Source organism: Pongo abelii, chromosome 4, assembly GCF_028885655.2.
Source record: "Pongo abelii isolate AG06213 chromosome 4, NHGRI_mPonAbe1-v2.0_pri, whole genome shotgun sequence".
Lineage (NCBI taxonomy): Eukaryota > Metazoa > Chordata > Mammalia > Primates > Hominidae > Pongo > Pongo abelii.
The window spans coordinates 136356475-136377105 of NC_071989.2; the positions used below are offsets into that span (position 1 = coordinate 136356475).

Below are 20631 nucleotides of genomic sequence, written 5' to 3' on the forward strand. Positions count from 1 at the left end.
AGATTTTCTTAAACCTTTGAGGTCAACATCCAAATCTTTCACTTAAAAAATCTAATATTTTTGTATAAAATAAGAATAATCACTTTCAGATGTTCTTTTATTGTTGTTTTTAACTGAACATGAGTTCAAGTAACTCATGTTGAACAGATTACAATCATGTAAGTAATTCTGTTTAAATACTTAATTACACTTTGCTACATTTTAAATTATAAATTTAATAGATTTGATTTTTTGCAAGCATTTCAAATGTCTGCACAGGTACACCTATACCCTAAAAAGTAAGGCCTTCCACAGCTCCTTCATCATTTCTATAGAGCTAATAAATTATATCTATGAAAATATGAATCACGATTGTTCATAAATATTCCGAAACTGATTTTAATAAATTATTCAAATTCTCTTATACTTTTCTTTCCACTTAAGTCACATATCTAAACCAAATACATATTTCAAATGAAAGTGACATGTGTAATCTCTTAGATTAAATAACACATACACATATTTCCCTAATGATTGTGTAAAATGTTCTTATATAAAAGCCTAAGTATCATGGGTTTCATTTATTTCATTGCATCCATTTTAATTCTAAACCTTCCTGAGTTTCAAGAGATTTACTTAGTGAAGGAGATTTACCATCTCAAGTATTAACAGAATGAAGTTATTCAATCAAAGTTCTAAGATCTTGATAGTTATTTATTGTTCAGAAATTTAAGACCAGAGAGTGGAATTTGAAATCTATACTTCCATGATTCTTCCAGAATCACAAAATAGATTGCAGCTATTTTATACAAACTGTGTCAGCAAGTCTATGCAGCTCACAAACCAATTTTAATCACCTAACTGGGATAGCTAGAATTCTGCATCTTTACCATGACTGCAATTAACTTCCTTCACGCTCTGACTTGATTCCATTAATTTCCTTATTGTCTGATAGGACTCTGCAAAATTTCTGCATTCTTTTAGTCCTGATTGGATTTTGTATGCCTCTCATACTTTGGTCTGACTCTAGACATACTCATAATCCTTTTAATGACACACTTGACTTTGCATTGGATCTGGTCCACAGTGTCTTCTATCCTTTAACAGAGTTTTTTGTCAAGGATCAGGTGCCAAAGAAGAAAGTTTGTGAGGTCACGAAACTGATGCCCAGATCATTACTTTCATGATGGAAGGTGATCTATAGTGTTGGAATGGTTAGAATGGAAGCCAAGCAGGGAATAAGTGCAAGGTGGTCAAGAAAGACTCACTGGGTGAAGTAATACTAGTGGCCTGATAGAGGAGTAGAGAAGACAGAAGCTATAAGAATGTGGTCCTAAAGGAAAAATGGCTCCATTTACTCTCTGGGAAATTTATGATGATAAAATCCAGGGTTAATGCCATGCCCATATGTGGAAAATATGTTGGGAAAGTGAACCTGTGCAAAATTAGAGACTGAAAGATCTCAAAGTGGAGAAGCCTAAAATGTACTAATGTAGATGTAAAAGGCATTAGGGTTGATGGCAAAGGTAAAATGAAGAAAGAAATTTGATCCAAGAGCTCCAGCCGTCTACTAAGAGAACCCCATGCCAAAAAATCCTATTCAACTAACATTTTGGACGGTCCAAGGATGTGCGAGCAACAAGCCAGCTACCTCTTCATTTTAAGCCACATATGGTATATCAAAAATTTCTACTGGTGACAAGAACTGAAATAATACAGTTTCTTTAGAGCTGGTAGTGATAATGAAATTTGATCTGTGGCAACTTTAAACATAGTGTTTTTGAAAATAAAGGTTTGAAAAAGTGATAAAAATGTGTTATTGTACTACACTGAGCTAATCTCATCTTTATTTAAAATCATACTCCAAGGTTGGTCTACATTGCCTTCTATATGCTTGCAAATGTTTCTGAATTGGACGGCCTGTGATTCAAATAGAAAAAGTGAAATGTAAGAAGCCAGAAAACTTATTGCTCATAAATTTCCTTAAAGGAAAGAAGAGGAAGAAATGTTGGCACTCAGCTTGTTTCCCTAAATGGTGAATGGCTTCATCATCCCACCCCTAATTCAAGTGCTTAGAAATTTAGCAGAACAATTGATGACAAATTTGTCTTGATCTTTGCCAGAGATATGAAAATTTTAGTTACAAATAGGATTGCCATATTTATCAAATAAATATTCAAAATACTCAGATAAATTTGAATTTCAGATAAGTAACAATTTTGGTAGAAGTATTTAACCAAATATTGCAATAATGCATGGGACATCCTTATACTAAAAAGTTATTTATTGTTTATTTGAAATTCAAATTTAACTGAACATGCTGAATTTTATCTGGCAACATTATGTTTTAAAGTGAGTAGAGTTTAGTGACTTGAAATTAAAAAGCAATGAACCAGAGGCTGTATGACAAATATAGCTCGTAAGGGTAATAACTTTACCCAAGACTCCAATCTCCTTCCATTACCTATCCCATGCTCCCATCCCTGTAATATTTTTTAAATTTTCAAATTTTAAGTTTTAGTCCAATTTTTACATAGGGATAGTCAAGTGAGTAGCAATTTTGAAAACCAGCTTGACTCTTAACAGAAAATCAGTCCTTCTCCCAGTCAGAAAGCATTCTAGATTTAAAAGCTTCATTTATTTATGTCAACATTTTTAGCTAATAAGAAAATAAGCACAGTTTATACATAGTTGTTACAGTCTACTAAATCAGCTAAAACCTTGCCTGTTTAATAACTAATATACATGTCATATAAATGAAAATAAGTAACAGATTGCTGACTTCACATTGTTTTTTTCTATTATTATACTTTTAAGTTTTAGGGTACATGTGCACAATGTGCAGGTTACACATGTATACAAGTGCCATGTTGGTGTGCTGCACCCATTAACTCATCATTTAACATTAGGTATATCTCCTAATGCTATCCCTCCCCCCTCCCCCCACCCCACAACAGGCCCCAGTGTGTGATGTTCCCCTTTCTGTGTCCATGTGTTCTCATTGTTCAATTCTCACCTATGAGTGAGAACATGCGGTGTTTGGTTTTTTGTTCTTGTGATAGTTTGCTGAGAATGATGGTTTCCAGCTTCATCCATGTCCCTACAAAGGACATGAACTCATCATTTTTTATGGCTGCATAGTATTCCATGGTGTATATGTGCCACATTTTCTTAATCCAGTCTATCATTGTTGGACATTTGGGTTGGTTCTAAGTCTTTGCTATTGTGAATAGTGCCACAATAAACATGTATGTGTCTTTATAGCAGCATGATTTATAATCCTTTGGGTATATACCCAGTAATGGGATGGCTGGGTCAAATGGTATTTCTAGTTGTAGATCCCTGAGGAATCGCCACACTGACTTCCACAATGGTTGAACTAGTTTACAGTCCCACCAAACAGTGTAAAAGTGTTCCTATTTCTCCACATCCTCTCCAGCACCTGTTTTTTCCTGACTTTTTAATGATTGCCATTCTAAATGGTGTGAGATGGTATCTCATTGTGGTTTTGATTTGCATTTGTCTGATGGCCAGTGATGATGAGCATTTTTTCATGTGTCTTTTGACCGCAAAAATGTCTTCTTTTGAGAAGTGTCTGTTCATATCCTTCGCCCACTTTTTGATGGGGTTGCTTTTTTCTTGTAAATTTCTTTGAGTTCATTGTAGATTCTGGATATTAGCCCTTTGTCAGATGAGTAGATTGCAAAAATTTTCTCCCATTCTGTAGGTTATCTGTTCACTCTGATGGTAGTTTCTTTTGCTGTGCAGAAGCTCTTTAGTTTAATTAGATCCCATTTGTCAATTTTGGCTTTTGTTGCCATTGCTTTTGGTGTTTTAGACATGAAGTCCTTGCCCATGCCTATGTCCCGAATGGTATTGCCTAGGTTTTCTTCTAGGGTTTTTATGGTTTCAGGTCTAACATTTAAGTCTTTAATCCATCGTGAATTAATTTTTGTATAAGGTGTAAGGAAGGGATCCAGTTTCAGCTTTCTACATATGGCTAGCCAGTTTTCCCAGCACCATTTATTAAATAGGGAATCGTTTCCCCATTTCTTGTTTTTCTCAGGTTTGTCAAAGATCAGATGGTTGTAGATATGCGGCATTATTTCTGAGGGCTCTGTTCTGTTCCATTGGTCTATATCTCTGTTTTGGTACCAGTACCATGCTGTTTTGGTTACTGTAGCCTTGTAGTATAGTTTGACTGACTTCACATTGTTAAGTGAAATTTTAACAAAAAGTGATCAATTTGTCATATGTTGGTAATAAAAAGTCATCCTCATTAAATATCAAATGTGTGAGAATAAATGAAATTCCTGGAGAAGGAAGTGAAGAGAAGACAGAATATCCATGGTATCAGTACAGACAGAGAGAGGAAAGAAAGAAAAGGTGAGCAAATGAATGCCTCCCAAGGTGTAGTGGGCAGAATAATTACCTCCCCAAAATTGTCCATGGCCTACTCCTGGAACCTGTGAATATGTTACCTTATATGGCAAAAGGAATTTTCAAGATCTGAATAAGGCCAGGCACAGTGGCTCACATCTGTAATCCCAGAACTTTGGGAGGCCAAAGTGGGAGGATTGCATGAGCCCAGGAGTTCAAGACTTGCCTTGACAACAAAGGAAGACCCTGACTCTCCATATAAATAAAATTTAAATAAATAAATAAAAATATGTGAATAAATTTAAGAATCTTGAGACAGGGAAATTATCCTGGATTATCCAGGTGGGCTCAATCTAATCATCTGAGTCTTTAAAAGTGGAGAACCTTTTCTGGCTGTATAGAACCAGAGAGATAGCAGCATAAGAAGGACTAGACCCACTGTTACTGGCTTTGAAGATGGAGGAAGGGGCCATGAACTGATATGGTTAGGCTTTGCGTTCCCACCCACATCTCATCTTGAATTGTAATCCCCATAATCCTCACATGTGAAGTGAGAGTTCAGGTGGCACTAATTGAATCATGGGGGTGGTTTCCCCCATGCTGTTCTCATGATAGTGAGTGAGTTCTCATGAAATCTGATGGTTTTATAAGTGGCTCTTCCTTCTTCGCTTGGCACTTCTTCCTGCTGCCTTGTGAAGAAGGTACCTTGCTTCCCCTTTGCCTTCCACAATGATCACAAGTTTCCTGAGGCTTCCCCAGCCATGCTGAACTGTGGGTCAATTAAACCTCTTTCCTTTATAAGTTACCCAGTCTCAGGCAGTACTTTATAGCAGTATGAAAATGGATTAATACATGAACCGAGGAATATAAACTTCTAGAAAATGAGGGAAAAAAATGGATTCTCCTCTACAGAGGAACTAGAAAGTTCCTAGAAAGGAACTCACTGCTGCCAACACCTTGCTTTTAGCTCAATGAGACCTATGTTCTGGCTTCTGGCCTGTAGAACCAATTATAATAAATTTGTGCTGTTTTAAGCCATTGTTTGTGGTAATTTGTTAAAGCAGCAATAAAAACCAATACATAAGATTTGACTGTTTTTAATTAAAACACATACAATTTTAGAGTGAGCATTTTCCCAGGAAAGGTCTCAGTGTTGGGACCTCTACAAGGATATAAAAGGATTTTCTCTTGATACCTGCCTGTGAATTTGCATGCTAACTCCCACCCTATCCCCTCATCTTCACCCCTGAAATTTACAGAGAGTTTCTAGGGATTGTCAAGATGTTGGCTACTCCACATGCAAAATAATGAAGTTGGACCCTTATCTTATACACAAAAATCAACTCAAAATGGATTAAAGGCTTAAGCATAGACCTGAAACCATGAAACTTCTAGAATAAAATAGGGAAAAAGCTCCTTGATAGTGGCCTTGGCAATGATTTTTTGGATACGAAAAGCTCAGGCTACAAAAGCAAAAATAAACAAGACAAACTACATCAAACTAAACAATCAGCAAGATGAAAAGATAACCTACAGAGTGGGAGAAAATATCTGTGAACCATATGTCTGATAAGTGGTTAATATCCAAAATATGTCCGGGTGCGGTGGCTCATGCCTGTAATCCCAGCACTTTGGGAGGCCGACGCAGGCAGATCACGAGGTCAGGAGATTGAGACCATCCTGGCTAACATGGTGAAACCCCATCTCTACTAAAAAATAGAAAAAATTAGCCGGGCGTGGTGGCGGGCGCCTGTAGTCCCAGCTAGGGAGGCTGAGGCAGAAGAATGGCGTGAACCCGGGAGGCGGAGCTTGCAGTGAGCCAAGTTCGTGCCACTGCACTCCAGCCTGGGCCACAGAGTGAGATTCTGTCTCAAAAACAAAAACAAAACAAAACAAAACGAAAAAATATAGATATCTAAAATATATATGAAATTCACACAATAGCCAAAAAAATCTGAATAATCCAATTTTAAAATGGGCAAAGGACCTGAATAAACATTTCTCCAAAGACTAAAAATGTCCAACAGGTGTATGAAAAGGTGCTCAACATCACTAATCATCAGGGAAATACAAATCAAAACCACAAGGAGATACTACCTCACAATTGTTAGGATGGGTCTGTAGTCCTAACTACTCAGGAGCTAAGGTGAAAGGATCATTTGAGCCCAGGATTTGAGGCTGCAGTGACCTATGTATGATCACTCCAGCCTGGGTGACAGAGTGAGACCCTGTCTCAAAAAAAAAAAAAAAAAAAAAAGAAGGAAAAGAAAATATTAATGTTCTATTGTAGAACCCTTAAAAGGACCTTAAAGATGAACCAATTCAACATCACTCATTTACTACATAAATGCCTTTTTCAAATTCTTCATGTGACAGAAAAATGAGTTGAGATAACAAAATGAAGGCAGAATTGTTAATCTGATAACAGTAGTATGAATAATTCAACAAAAGCAAGGAATTTTTGTACTGATGCATTGACTCATTTACAAAGCTAGAAGGAACTCGTCTGTTGTTTGTAAAATTTTTCTTTTTAGAGAAAACCCACCAAGCAATAGAGTGAACATTTAGCACCTTAATCTTAGATGATGAATTCGTTAAAGAATTTAATGGAAGGCTATTAAATAATTTGCATTCACTAGCAGAATACAGCAGTATGGTGACAAAAATCTATCAGACTTAAAATTAAATGTGGTACATTTGCTAAAAAGAGTGATCATGTAATCTAAAAGCAAGTCTAGAAATTAGCTGGTTAACATTACGTGTTTTTCAATATTTTGAATTTTTCTCTTTATAAATGGTTTCAGCATAGTTTTTAAAAAGAGGTCCCAATTACTAGCGTTCCTATACACCACCAACAGCCAAACCAAGAGCCAAATCAGAAAGGCAGTCCCATTCACAATTGCCACAAAAAAAGAATAAAATACCTAGGAATATAGCTAACCATGGAGGTGAAAGATCTCTGCAATAAGAATTACAAAATACTGCTCAAATAAATCACAGAAGACACAAACAAATGGAAAAACATCCCATCCTCATGGATAGGAAGAATAAATATAATCAAAATGGCTATACTGCCCAAAACATTTACAGATTCAATGCTATTCCTATCAAACTACCAATGACATTCTTCACAGAACTAGAATAAACTATTTTAAAACTCATATGGAACCAAAGAATAGCCTGAATAACCAAGGTAATACTAAACAAAAAGAACAAAGCTGAAGTCATCATGTTACCTGACTTCAAACTATATTGCAAGACTACAGTGACCAAAATAGCATGGTACTGGTACAAAAACAGGCACACAGACCAATGGAACAGAATAGAGAGCCCAGAACTAAGGCAGCACATCTATGATCATCTGATCTTCACAAAGCTGACAAAAATAAGCAATGGGGAAAAGATGCCTTATTCAACAAATGGTTCTGGGAAAACTGGCTAGCCATATGCAGAAGATTGGAGCTGACCCTTTCCTTAGACCATATACAAAAATTAACTCAAGATGAATTAAAAACTTAAGTGCAAAACCCAAAACTATAAAAACCCTGGAAGACAACCTAGGCAATACCATCCTGGACATAGGAACAAGCAAAGATTTCATGACAAAGATACCAAAAGCAATCGCAACAAAAGGAAAAATTGACAAGCAGGATCTAATTAAACTTAAGAGCTTCTGTGCAGCAAAAGAAGCTATCAACAGAGTAAACAGTCAACCTACAGAATGCAAGAAAACACTTGCAAACTTTGCAGTTGACAAAGGTCTAATATCTAGCATCTATAAGGAACTTAAACAAATTTATAAGAGGAAAACAAATAACCACATTAAAAAGTGGGCAAAGGACATGAAGAGACACTTCTCAAAAGAAGACATACATGCGGCCAAAAAGCATATTAAAAAAAAGCTCAACATCACTATCATTAGAGAAATGCAAATCAAAACCACAACGAGATACCATCTCACACCAGTCAAAATGGCTATTACTAAAATGTCAAAAAAAAAAAACAAACAAAAAAGATGCTGGCAAGATTATGGAGAAAAGGGAACACTTATACACTGTTGGTGGGAATGTACATTAGTTCAACCATTATGGAAAGCAGTATGGTGATTCCTCAAAGAGCTAAAAGCAGAACCACCATTTGGCCCAATAATCTCATCACTGGATATATATCCAGAGGAACAGAAATCATTCTACCATACAGACACATGTACACGAACGTTCACTGCAGCACTATTCACAATAGCAAAGATGTGGAATCAACCTAAATGCCCATCAATGACAGACTGGATAAAGAAAATGTGGTACATATACACTATGGAATGCTATGCAGCCATAAAAAAGAACAAGATCATGTGTTTTGTGGGATCATGGATAGAGCTGGAGGCTATCATCCTTAGCAAACTAATGCAGGAACAGAAAACCAAATACCACATGTTCTCACGTGTAAGTGGGATAGAAATGATAAGAATTTATGAACACAACGTAGGAAACAACAGACACTGGGGTCTACTTGAGGGGGTAAGGTGGGAGGAGAGAGAGGAGCAGAAAATGTAACTATTGGGTACTGAGCTTAATACCTGGGTGATGAAATAATATGTACAACAAACCCCCGTGACATGTGTTTACCTATGTAGCAAACCTTTACATGTACTCCCAAACCTAAAATAAAAAGAAAATAAAGTTCCCAAAACTTTATTTCTCTCTAGCTTCTTCTCCAAGAGCAAGTGATTAAATCATGACAATGTTTCTAACTATGAATGTCACACATAAAATATGATACCAATTGAAAGTATATAGCTTGCAAGTACATCTGGGAATTATAGAAACACAGACAGCTCATCAGTGTTAATTCAGGCATGCTTTTGAACAATGTTCTGTCTACATATTTGGGTTTTCTGATTACCTAACTTTCCTTTCTTGTCTATATTTCTCAACAGAGATTTTTAGTTTATCTTAGAGTATTCATCATGGCTCAACTTATAATTTCAAGCGAAGTATGATTCAGAATGCCCTCGATTTTTAGCCCTTCACAGCCTTTGGTTATCTACAAGTTACCTGTTCTGATGTCCACATCAGTATGCTAAAGTTAGGAGACTGTGATACTATATTCCAAAGATTTTCCTCAGAAAAATGAAGACAGCTGTTGGCTAATCAGTCTGAAGTGCTTGTCTTTTGCTTATAAATCAGGTGCTCCTTAAGTTATAGTTCTTTCTTTCCTTATCTGTATTCATTCAGCAGCTGATGAAACTGTGCTATTATCTTCCAAATAATCTGGCATTTTCTCTGCAGAAGTGTAAAATCAATATAAATCAGCTGAGAATTAAGGAAAGTGGTAATAAAAATCCTGAGGCAAAGTTAAAAAATTGTAAGTTTTCTGATGCATGATTCTGATTTAGATTAGTTTTCAGGTACTGTTTGAGGGTCAAGAAAGAATACATAAACTGATGATGATCTGGGTAAAATCTGTAAAAAATAGAAACTTGGTGTTGATATAAAAAGATGTTAACTGTATTTATTATACAACATAAACATCAACACATACCCGACAATGGAAGAATGCTCTGTAGCTAAAGCCAATGAAGAGAGAAATTTGGTAGATGATAGATAGACAGACTGCACTGATTCTATGAGCCCCCAGGATTTTGTATTCCCTTGAGATGGCTCAGTGCCTGGGCAGCAGCTGGTGGAGAAAGGTCAGAGTGAGCTGCACCATAAATCAATGGTACAGAGAGGCAGGATGAGTGGCTGGGCAGAAGCGGGGGAGGGAGGAACTTAATAGGAATAAAAAGAGGAATAGGTTTTGAGATGGCCAGTTAATGGTTACTGAACCGGAAAAATAGCACTGCAGGTTGCAGAAATGGCTAACGTCAAAACTTTGCATTATAATGAAATCTAGCTCAACCTTAGAAGGTTTTTACTTCTACAGTTTCTAATAATCTGAATAAAGTTTCTTAAAATGCCACATTTATTCTCCAAAAGTTTAAGCATTGGTAAATTCAGAGGGCATACTAGTAGAGTTTGTAAAACAAACAAAGAAAACCCACAAAAATATTATTTTCGTAATAAATTTGCAGACTTGTTCATTATTTAACTTATGCCATGTATAACTCTGAGTTGTAACTTCTGGCTCTATATCTGAATTCTCATCAAGTATAAAATAATCATACTGAATCCCAAAACTCATTTCAGAGAGATGTATGGTTATAATTTTTTTTAACATCAATAAAGATCCTCTTCAAATTCCCACTAAAATTAAACCATAAGTGCTACCATTTCTAGGCTTTATAGTTTTTAAAGCAAAAAACAAAAGAAAAAGAAGGGATATTTACCTGAGTATACCAAATAAACAAATATTTTTAAACATTTGTTTAAATTGTAACTTTAGCATATTGTAATTTAGAGGAAAATATCCCAGAAATGTTTTAGCCTAATTCTCCTCATAGCACAGATAAGACAGTCATGCACATTGCGACCCTGGGTGCCCAAAGTCACACTACAAATTAAGGTCACAGGCAGAAAATTGAATCTAGGTCTCCTACTTTCTGGTCCATCTTCCTTTCTTCACCAGAAAAAAATAATTTTAAAAATGTATAAAGACTATCATGGTAAGATATTAGAAGAATGCTTCAGCAATGATGTTACATTTTATCCAAGTCAATGTTCAGTATGAGTAGAATATAATCAAAATTAGGGAGAAGATAGAACAGTCAGGAAACGTGCTGGTATGGTTATTATATCTTCATAGTGTGTGTTCGTAAAACTTAGGAAAAAACCCTGGGATTCAGCTGCCCAGATATATTTAAAGAAATATGGTTGTTCTACAAGTTTTCTTTCAAGTAATAATAGAAAAAAATAGCATCAGTTTTGCTACTGTTGTAGGAGTAGTAGAATTAACAGAAATTCATCAATTGCCTCATTTTTTTTCTAGTGAAAGGAGATGGCCAGCATTCAAGAACTTGCAGAGGCTACTACAAGGAAGTGCAGATTCTTCTCACAATTGTTTCTTTTCTCCTGTCCAGGAGAATTCAGCATTGCTTAAGCATATTTGCCTCAGGGTCTAGATGACAACTGATTGGAGTGATGTTTGCCCTTTGCTTTTCAGACTTGATTAAAATGACTAGTGGAATGAATGTGTGCTGTGGTTGATAGTCTTCTAAATTTGATAAAGAAAACTATAATTATATCCAATCTTACCTGATGTTTTAAACAAAATATTTACAGTGTGCAATGAAGATATCTTTGTCCTTTATATGACCTGTAAGATGGCTTAGAAATTATAGCTTAACTGGATGCCTTGATATGATTAAATATATATTTAGTTAACTACCTAAGAACTTGCATGACAAAAATGAAAATGTAAGCCTGTGTTTTTTTTTATCCTCCCTAAGAATCACTTATGTCTGAATGTGTATACAATTTTTAAAGTAATGCTTGTTAGAAACATAAAAATAAGAAAAGATACTGTATTTTATTTTCACAGAAAAGTTCTTCTATAATTTTAAATAGATACAATATGTAGGGGACTCATCCAACTCTGTATCAGAAAGGAGACTGAAGAAACTGGAATACAAAATGCATCTGTTTATCCTGTTTTCAAATATAGTCAAAATTGAGATCTTTTATGTAGATTTTAATCATCTTTAGTATTTTAAATTCTTCCTTAAATTTATCTTTATAGCACAAATCTCTCTTGCCATGATTTGGATCCAATTCCCATTTTTCACCTTTAACAGAGGTAAATCAGTGGGTAGTGTCTAAAATACGTGATAACCTTCAATTGAAAAGCAACCATCAGTTTACAAATATTTTGTATTTTTAAGGATGGATCTGCTTCTATTGAAATTGAGAATGCAGGTGAAGGCTCAGGACTGTCACTCTGTTTACAGACCGAGGTATGGTTAGCTCTCTCTCATGCTTCTTTATTTTTATAGTACCCAATGATAATCACTAATTACTAATAATAACTACTTTATTATCATTTCCAACTATTCCTTTATTGAATGAAATGCAGATGGGTGGTGAGGTGTGGAGGTAACTAACACTCTCACATGAAAGTCCAAAGGTAGTCAAACATGACTGCCATTTAAATCCCATTGTCCAGAAGGGAATTACTTGGCCATACCCAGCTGCAAAGAAGGCTAAGAAACATAGCTTTGATATGGGGCAGCCATGTACCCAGATGGACACCGGGACTTTGTTAATACAGACTAAGTGGAAAATGGATTTGGGGGAGCAACTAGCAGTTTCCATTACACTCCACTCCACACATTTTAACATTGTATTAATAATCAAATCCATTGTGCCTGGGTTAATCTCATATGGACCTTCATTGTTTTCAAACTTCTGAATTATATTTCATGCAGAGAAAAAAGAAATTGGTGTCAAGGACAATACAGAAGAAAAAAATTCTAAGCATCAAGTTACCAAGAATTTATAATTAGACAAGCTCATAGTATATTTTAGAAGTGAAGAAAAGTATGACAAATTGATTGAACTATAGGAAAATCTCTTAATTTAACTAAGAGCTTGGCTCTGATCCTTTTGTCAGTGACTTGTGCAGGATCTCAAAATCATATTAAGTGCGGCATTAAAGAGATAGGGCTCAGTCACAAACTTAGCTTTGTTTAGGAATTCTAAACACGGCCAGACCACTTCAAAGTGCTTCACAAAAGATGTACAATTACTTAAAAAACTAATGCAATCTGTGGTCCCAAGATAAGGATTGAAAGCAGAAGGAAACAAGTGAGTCATTACAACTATTGGCTTCTATTTTTGATGAGATAAAGGAATTGCCTGCTTGAGTTCTAGCTGCTTCCTATGTGAATATGCACAAAGAATGTAGGTGTGGTAAATAAAACAGAAGAAGCTATTTTAATACATTTTAATAATATTTTGCATGTAGTTTTAGACTGGGTTCATTTGATACAATCTGACCTTCAAAATAATTACATAGTAAATTTTTAAAAATTTAAACAGACAATTCTTATTTTTGCTAAAATAAGTTCTTGATTTGGTGGCCGCTAAACTCCTATTTGCATTCTATGTCATATGACTTAAATTATCTATAATTAATCTTTCAATATTTAAATATTTTCTTTTTCTTTTTGGCCAGGGCTATTGGTCATATAATAATGAACACTTCCAGGCTTTGGGGCTTTGTATAGCAGTTAGGGAAAAAATATATATAAAGATGAATCTTTTTTCTTCCTTCAAAATTTTGTGCCTTTCTGATTTACTGTAGCCTGGAGCAGAAGGTCACTGTCTGATCCTCAAACTTCTGATTGTTCACATCTTCATTTTGCTGCTACTGATAGACTCGACTTCCTGGTCTTTGTACATTTTGACTTAACTCTTTGTGTCTTTTGTGAGCATAACACACAAACCTGGAGGAATGTTTTAAAAAGATGACTAATAGCTGGGCGCGGTGGCTCATGCCTGTAATCCCAGCACTTTGGGAGGCCGAGATGGGTGGATCAGAAGATCAGGAGATCGAGACCATCCTGGCTAACACGGTGAAACTCCATCTCTACTAAAAATACAAAAAATTAACCGGGCATGTTGGCGGGCACCTGTAGTCCCAGCTACTTGGGAGGCTGAGGCAGGAGGATGGCGTGAACCCGGGAGGCGGAGCTTGCAGTGAGCCAAGATCGCACCACTGCACTCCAGCCTGGGTGACAGAGTGAGACTCTGTCTCCCCCAAAAAAATAAAAAAATAAAAAAAGATGACTAATAGTCAGAATGGTAAACACATATCTGGGATTTCCAATAAAGATATCCTGTGACAAATTTAATTTAATTTTAAACTAGGAATCTCTACCAGTACCTAGCAAATACATTGGACAATGAGGGTTAATAGACAGGAATGACAAGTGCTATACTGCTGAATTTTATCAATAGCTAACATTTTTTGAGCATTTACTAATGTATGGACACTGTTACACATATCTTATCCATTTGCTAATTAAATCCTCATAACAATCTATAAGGCAGGAATCATTTTCTTCCCAATTTTACTAATAAGGTAGCTGCATCACAAAGAGCTCAAGAATTTGCCCAACATCACACAATCAGGATGTAGCAGATGGGAAATACCAACATACGCAGTCTCATCCTGGAACCCAGGCTCTTGCTTAGCACAGGGATCCATCTTCCTCTTTTGTTCATGACCTAAGCCATAGCTGCAAAAGGATATTTCTCCTAAAATAATTGAAGACACATTGGAACCACTTGTAAGTTCTGTAATTATATTTGAATAACATTTGTGTTGCTATTTCCTTCTCTGATAATTATCCTCTATTCTCCTTCCATCTGTATGGCTGTAATAGAAACATCCATATGACCCTGTCTTCTAGACCATAGTTTATTGAACGATGAGTGGGCATCTGACTCAAGATGAGCCACTGAGATCTCTTCCAGGCTATATGGTGTAGGTAGAGGTTTCAGTTTTCATCTATCTTCTTGAAGAGCAAAAATATAAACTTGGGCCGGGAGCAGTGGCTCATACCTGTAATCTCAGCACTTTGGGAGGCTGAGGCGGGAGGATTACTTGAGCTCAGGAGTTCAAGACCAGCCTGGGCAACATGGCAAAACCCCATCTCTACCCAAAATACAAAAAATTAGCCAGGCGTGGTCGTGCATGCCTGTAGTCCCAGGTAATCAGGAAGCTGAGATGGGAGGATCACTTAAGCTTGGGAGGCAGAGGCTGAAGTGAGCCGGGGTCATGCCACTGCATTCCAGCCTGGGTGACTCCATCTCAAAAAAAAGTAAACTTGGAAGCTGGTAGCAGTGGCCATTTACTACCGTACTACATGGACCAGGTAAAAGAGAAAGCTGGTCTGCAGTAAAAGAATAAGCAACCCTTCCCTGGTTTACTACAGGAGACAGATTACATAACTGTCCTCAATTCTTTATTCCCCTTCCTGTATGCCACTCCCTTAACAATATGACTGCAGGTCTTCCCAACAAGAGGTGGAGCCAGTGGCCCATTGCTTAGATCTGGGCTGGACTTGTGACTTGGCAAAAGTGACAGAGTAACAGTTTCAAGTCTTAATCACAAGAAGCTTTTCATATTTACAATTTTTATCTTTGACCCATCTTCTCCCTAAGAACATGCTTGGCTAGCTTGCTGGAAGGATAAGAAGCATAGCTATGGTGCCACAGCCAAGATCATCCTAAAAAGCCAGGAGATAGCTGACCCACCAACTGACTAAAGAGACAAAGAGATGCCCCCCTGAGATCATCCAAGCCTAGTCCAGATGAGCAGAACTGCCCAGCCAACCCACAGACTTGTGAAAGATAGTAAATTGTGGTTTTTATAAGGGTGGCTTGTAATGCAGCATTAGCTAACCAGTTACCTGCAGTTTTCCCATCCATTAAGATACTAGAGGCCTAGATATGTTGCAGTAGCAGGTTTCCATAACTCACACTTATAGTCTTTTAATAAATTTTCCATTTGTCTTAAGTTTTCTTAGTTGGGTTTCTGTTACATGCAACCATAAGAATCCTAAGTGATGTGAGTTTTATAAGATCTGAGAATAACAAGAACAGCATCTTACTTTTACAGAGTCCTGTAAGAGGTAACCAGTTTAATAACAGTGTATTAAAAAGAGATACACCATGAGCTTTGCTCTGACTGCTTCAACATGTTTGGGGCTGGATCTCTACTTCTGTTTTGTTGGTGGTGATATTGGCAGATTTTTTTTTTTTTTTTTTTTTTTTTTTTTGAGACGGAGTCTCAATCTGTTGCCCAGGCTGGAGTGCAGTGGCGCGATCTCAGCTCATTGCAAGCTCTGCCTCCTGGGTTTCCGCCATTCTCCTGCCTCAGCCTCCCAAGTAGCTGGGACTACAGGTGCCCGCCACCATGCCTGGCTAATTTTTTTCTATTTTTAGTAGAGACAGGGTTTCACTGTGTTAGCCAGGATGGTCTCGATCTCCTGACCTCGTGATCCACAAATGCCACTAATATATAAATATGTTTACATTGCAACAACTTAAAAGTCTACATATGCCTCAAGGATTAAAATGGAAAAGTTCCCCTTTCCTATTCCCAACCTATAGTAAAGACCCTCCTCAGAGGAACCAGAGTTAATAGCTGAGACAGCTAATAAGGAGGCTGAGACAGCTAATAAGGAGCAAGAACTTTAAACTTGTACCTTTACTGAAACTTGGACAATTGAAACCTGGATGGAGAAGATAAGAACCTACACAATTGTCAAAGGAGCGAACTGGATTTTACTGTTGTTTGTTTTGCAGTTATTGGATCTGCTTTTAGGGCAGATTGTTGCTTGTTTGACCTGAAAATCCTCCATAGGCCATTTAATGATGTAAGTATTACACTAATCTCTCACCTGGATAGATGTTGGAGATGGTGAGCCCCCAAAACTTGAGTGTTTTAGCACAAAGAGGTTCACACAGAAGGCTGGCTGTATGGGTAAACTAAGTGTTCTTATTGTATGACAAGTACTAGTCTCTTCGAGATAAATGTTTTATTGTATATATTTAGCTTAAGATCTCACTGTCTTAAAAATGTCACTTGTTCTTATAAATAAACATTCATGTTTGTTTGCAGGATTGCTGATAGGGAACTGAGTTCTAAGAAGCTAAAGGAGAGTCATGGCACATGGCAATGCTGTTTTGAGGCCTGCAAGATATTTGCCAGCTTTCTAAGCACCATGAGAACCTTCACACAGGCAGGGGACACCACCAACAATGGTGATGATGAGGTTCCTTCAGGAACCACAATAGTAAACATGGACTCAGAGGAGCCAGGGCAGGGAGGAAAGAAGGGGATAGATACCTGTTAGAGATCAGGATAGATAGACTACACAACAATTGGAAATAATCTGGGTGTCAAATATTCATACAAGCCTAGTTTTTAGTTATACACTGTTAAAGCTTGCAATATACCAGCTACAGTTTATGTAAGTATACACCAAAAGAAATATTTGGAAGGATATACAGCAGAACTTATACAAAGGATCTCTGAATAATAGCATCAAGAGTTCTTATAATTCTTGTACTTTTGGCTTCATGTATTTTCTAATTTCTTGTAGTGTACATGTACTAGTTGTATAACTTTTTAACAATTAAAAATTATCCCAAAGGGGAGAAATAAAAGAATGTATATCACATTTCCCTTAAGATAAACATCTGCTTTGATTTATGCTTATGATTGTTTTTAAAGAGCATGTGAAAGCATCTTTTGATTTTTTAGAATATCTTTAGTTAAAATGTAATTTTCTTTCCTTGGTGACCTGATTATTTGGAGCAGCAGTACTTCGGTGTGTACCGATAATTTGGTAACATGTCTTTTATAGTCACTACTGGGGCTTGGTTTATATGTTCTTAGGGATACAATGATAGGGGTGTGATTAGAGAACTTATCTAAAAGTAAATAGGTCTGCAGGCCACTGAAGTTACTTGTTTGGTCCTGTTTGCTACATATTCAATATCCCTCTAGGTTTCTGGAGTTCTGTGGAGTCGTAACAGGAGGAATAAAGAAGGCATCTGTGTCTTCCTATGTTCCCTAATAGAAGAACATATATCCATGGAATCTTAAGGTTGGACTTTCTTATTTAAGTGCATAGGGTGGCCAAATATCTAGATTCATAAGAACAGTCCCCAATTTTAGATACTGTCAGGCCATTTGTCTTGAAAAATAAAGTTTAAAAGGAGAGGCTTTAGACTTTAAATGTGTGAATTGTATAATACATGAATTATCTCTCAATAAACCTGTTTTTTTTAAAAAAAGGGGATACTGGTCAGGTTCCAAGATGGTGGAATAGGAACAGCTCCAGTCTGCAGCTCCCAGCAAGATCGACGCAGAAGACGGGTGATTTCTGCATTTCCAACTGAGGCACCTGGTTCGTCCCATTGGGACTGGTTGGACAGTGGGTGCAGCCCATGGAGGGCAAGTTGAAGGAGGGCAGGGCATTGCCTCACCCGGGAAACACAAGGGGTCGGGGGATTTCCCTTTCCTAGCTAAGGGAGGCCATGACAGACTGTGCCCGGAGAAACGGTACACTCCTGACCAAATACTGCTCTTTTCCCATGGTCTCAGCAACTGGTAGACCAGGAGATACCCTCCCATGCCTGGCTTGGCGCATCCCACGCCCATGGAGTCTTGCTCACTGCTAGCGCAGCAGTCTGAGATCAACCTGCTATGCTGCAGCTTGACAGTGGGAGGGGTGTCCACCATTGCTGAGGCTTGAGTAGCTCACAGGGTAAACAAAGTGGCTGGGAAGCTCGAATTTGGCGGAGTCCACCGCAGCTCAGCAAGGACTACTGTCTCTCTAGATTCCACCTCTGGGGGCAGAGCATAGCACAACTAAAGGCAGCAGGCAGCTTCTGCAGATTGAAATGTCCCTGTCAGACAGCTCTGAAGAGAGCAGTGGTGCTCCCAGCATGGCGTTCGAGCTCCGAGAACAGACATACTGCCTCCTCAAGTGGGTCCCTGACCTCATGTATACTGACTGGAAGACACCTCCCAGTAAGGGACAACAGACACCTCAAACAGGCGGGTGCCCCTCTGGGATGAAGCTTCCAGAGGAAGGATCAGGCAGCAATATTTGCTGTTCTGCAGCCTCTGCTGCTGATACCCAGGCAAACAGGGTCTGGAGTGGACCTCCAGCAAACTCCGACAGACCTGCAGCTGAGGGGCCTGACTGTTAGAAGGAAAACTAACAAAGAGAAAGGAAAAGCATCAATATCAACAAAAAGGACATCCACACCAAAACCCCATCTGTAGGTCACCAATATCAAAGACCAAAGGTAGATAAAACCACAAAGATAGGGAGAAACCAGAGGAGAAAAGCGGAAAATTCCAAAAACCAGAGTGCCTCTTCTCCAAAGGACTGCAGCTCCTCACCAGCAAGGGAACAAAACTGATGGAGAATGAGTTTGACGAGTTGACAAAAGTAGGCTTCAGAAGGTCAGTAATAACAGATTTCTCCAAGCTAAAGGAGCATGTTCTAACCCATCACGAAGAAGCTAAAAACCTTGAAAAAAGGTTAGATGAATGGCTAACTAGAATAAACAGTGTAGAGAAGACCTTAAATGACCTAATATAGCTGCAAACTACAGCACGAGAACTTCATGATGAATGACAAGCTTCAATAGCCGATTCAATCAAGTGGAAGAAAGGGTATCACTGATTGAAGATCATATTAATGAAATAAAGCAAGAGACAAGATTAGAGAAAAAAGAGTGAAAAGAAATGAACAAAGCCTCCAAGAAATATGGGACTATGTGAAAAGACCACATATACATTTGACTGGTGTACCGGAAAGTAATGGGGAGAATGGAACCAAGTTAGAAAACACTCTTCAGGACATTATGCAGGAGAACTTCCCTAACCTAGCAAGGCAGGCCAACATTCAAATTCAGGAAACACAGAGAATGCCACAAAGATACTCTCGAGAAGAGTAACCCCAAGACACATAATTGTCAGATTCACCAAAGTTGAAATGAAGAAAAAATTTTAAGGGCAGCCAGAGAGAAAGGTCAGGTTACCCACAAAGGAAAGCCCATCAGACTAATAGTGGATCTCTCGGCAGAAACCCTACAAGCCAGAAGAGAGTGGGGGCCAATATTCAGCATTCTTAAAGAAAAGAATTCTCAACCCAGAATCTCATATCCAGCCAAACTAAGCTTCATAAGTGAAGGAGAAATAAAATCCTTTACAGACAAGCAAATGCTGAGAGATTTTGTCACCACAAGGCCTGCCTTACAAGAGCTCCTGAAGGAAGCACTAAACATGGAAAGGAACAACCAGTACCAGCCACTGCAAAAACATGTCAAATTGTAAAGACCATCGATGCTATGAAGAAACTCCATCAATTAATGGGCAAAATAACCAGCTAACATCATAATGACAGGATCAAATTCACACATAACAATATTAACCATAAAAGTAAATGGGCTAAATGCCCCAATTAAAAGACACAGACTGGCAAATTGGATAAAGAGTCAAGATCCATCGATGTGCTGTATTCAGGAGACCCATCTCATGTGCAAAGATGCACGTAAGCTAAAAATAAAGGGATGGAGGAAGATCTACCAAGCAAATGGAAAACAAAAAAAAAGCAGGGGTTGCAATCCTAGTCTCTGATAAAACAGACTTTAAACCAACAAAGATCAAAAGAGACAAAGAAGGCCACTACAAAATAGTAAAGGGATCAATTCAGCAAGAAGAGCTATCTTAAATATATATGCACCCAATACAGGAGCACCCAGATTTGTAAAGCAAGCCCTTAGAGACCTACAAAGAGACTTA

The 20631-nt window shown here is 37.6% G+C and overlaps 1 protein-coding gene across 1 annotated transcript in view; it reads right to left on the bottom strand.

Moving 5' to 3' along the window:
• LOC100937994 (uncharacterized) overlaps nt 1-20631 on the bottom strand; it is a 123902-nt gene that overhangs the window by 65977 nt on the left and 37294 nt on the right. The gene's annotated exons all lie outside the window — the stretch shown is intronic.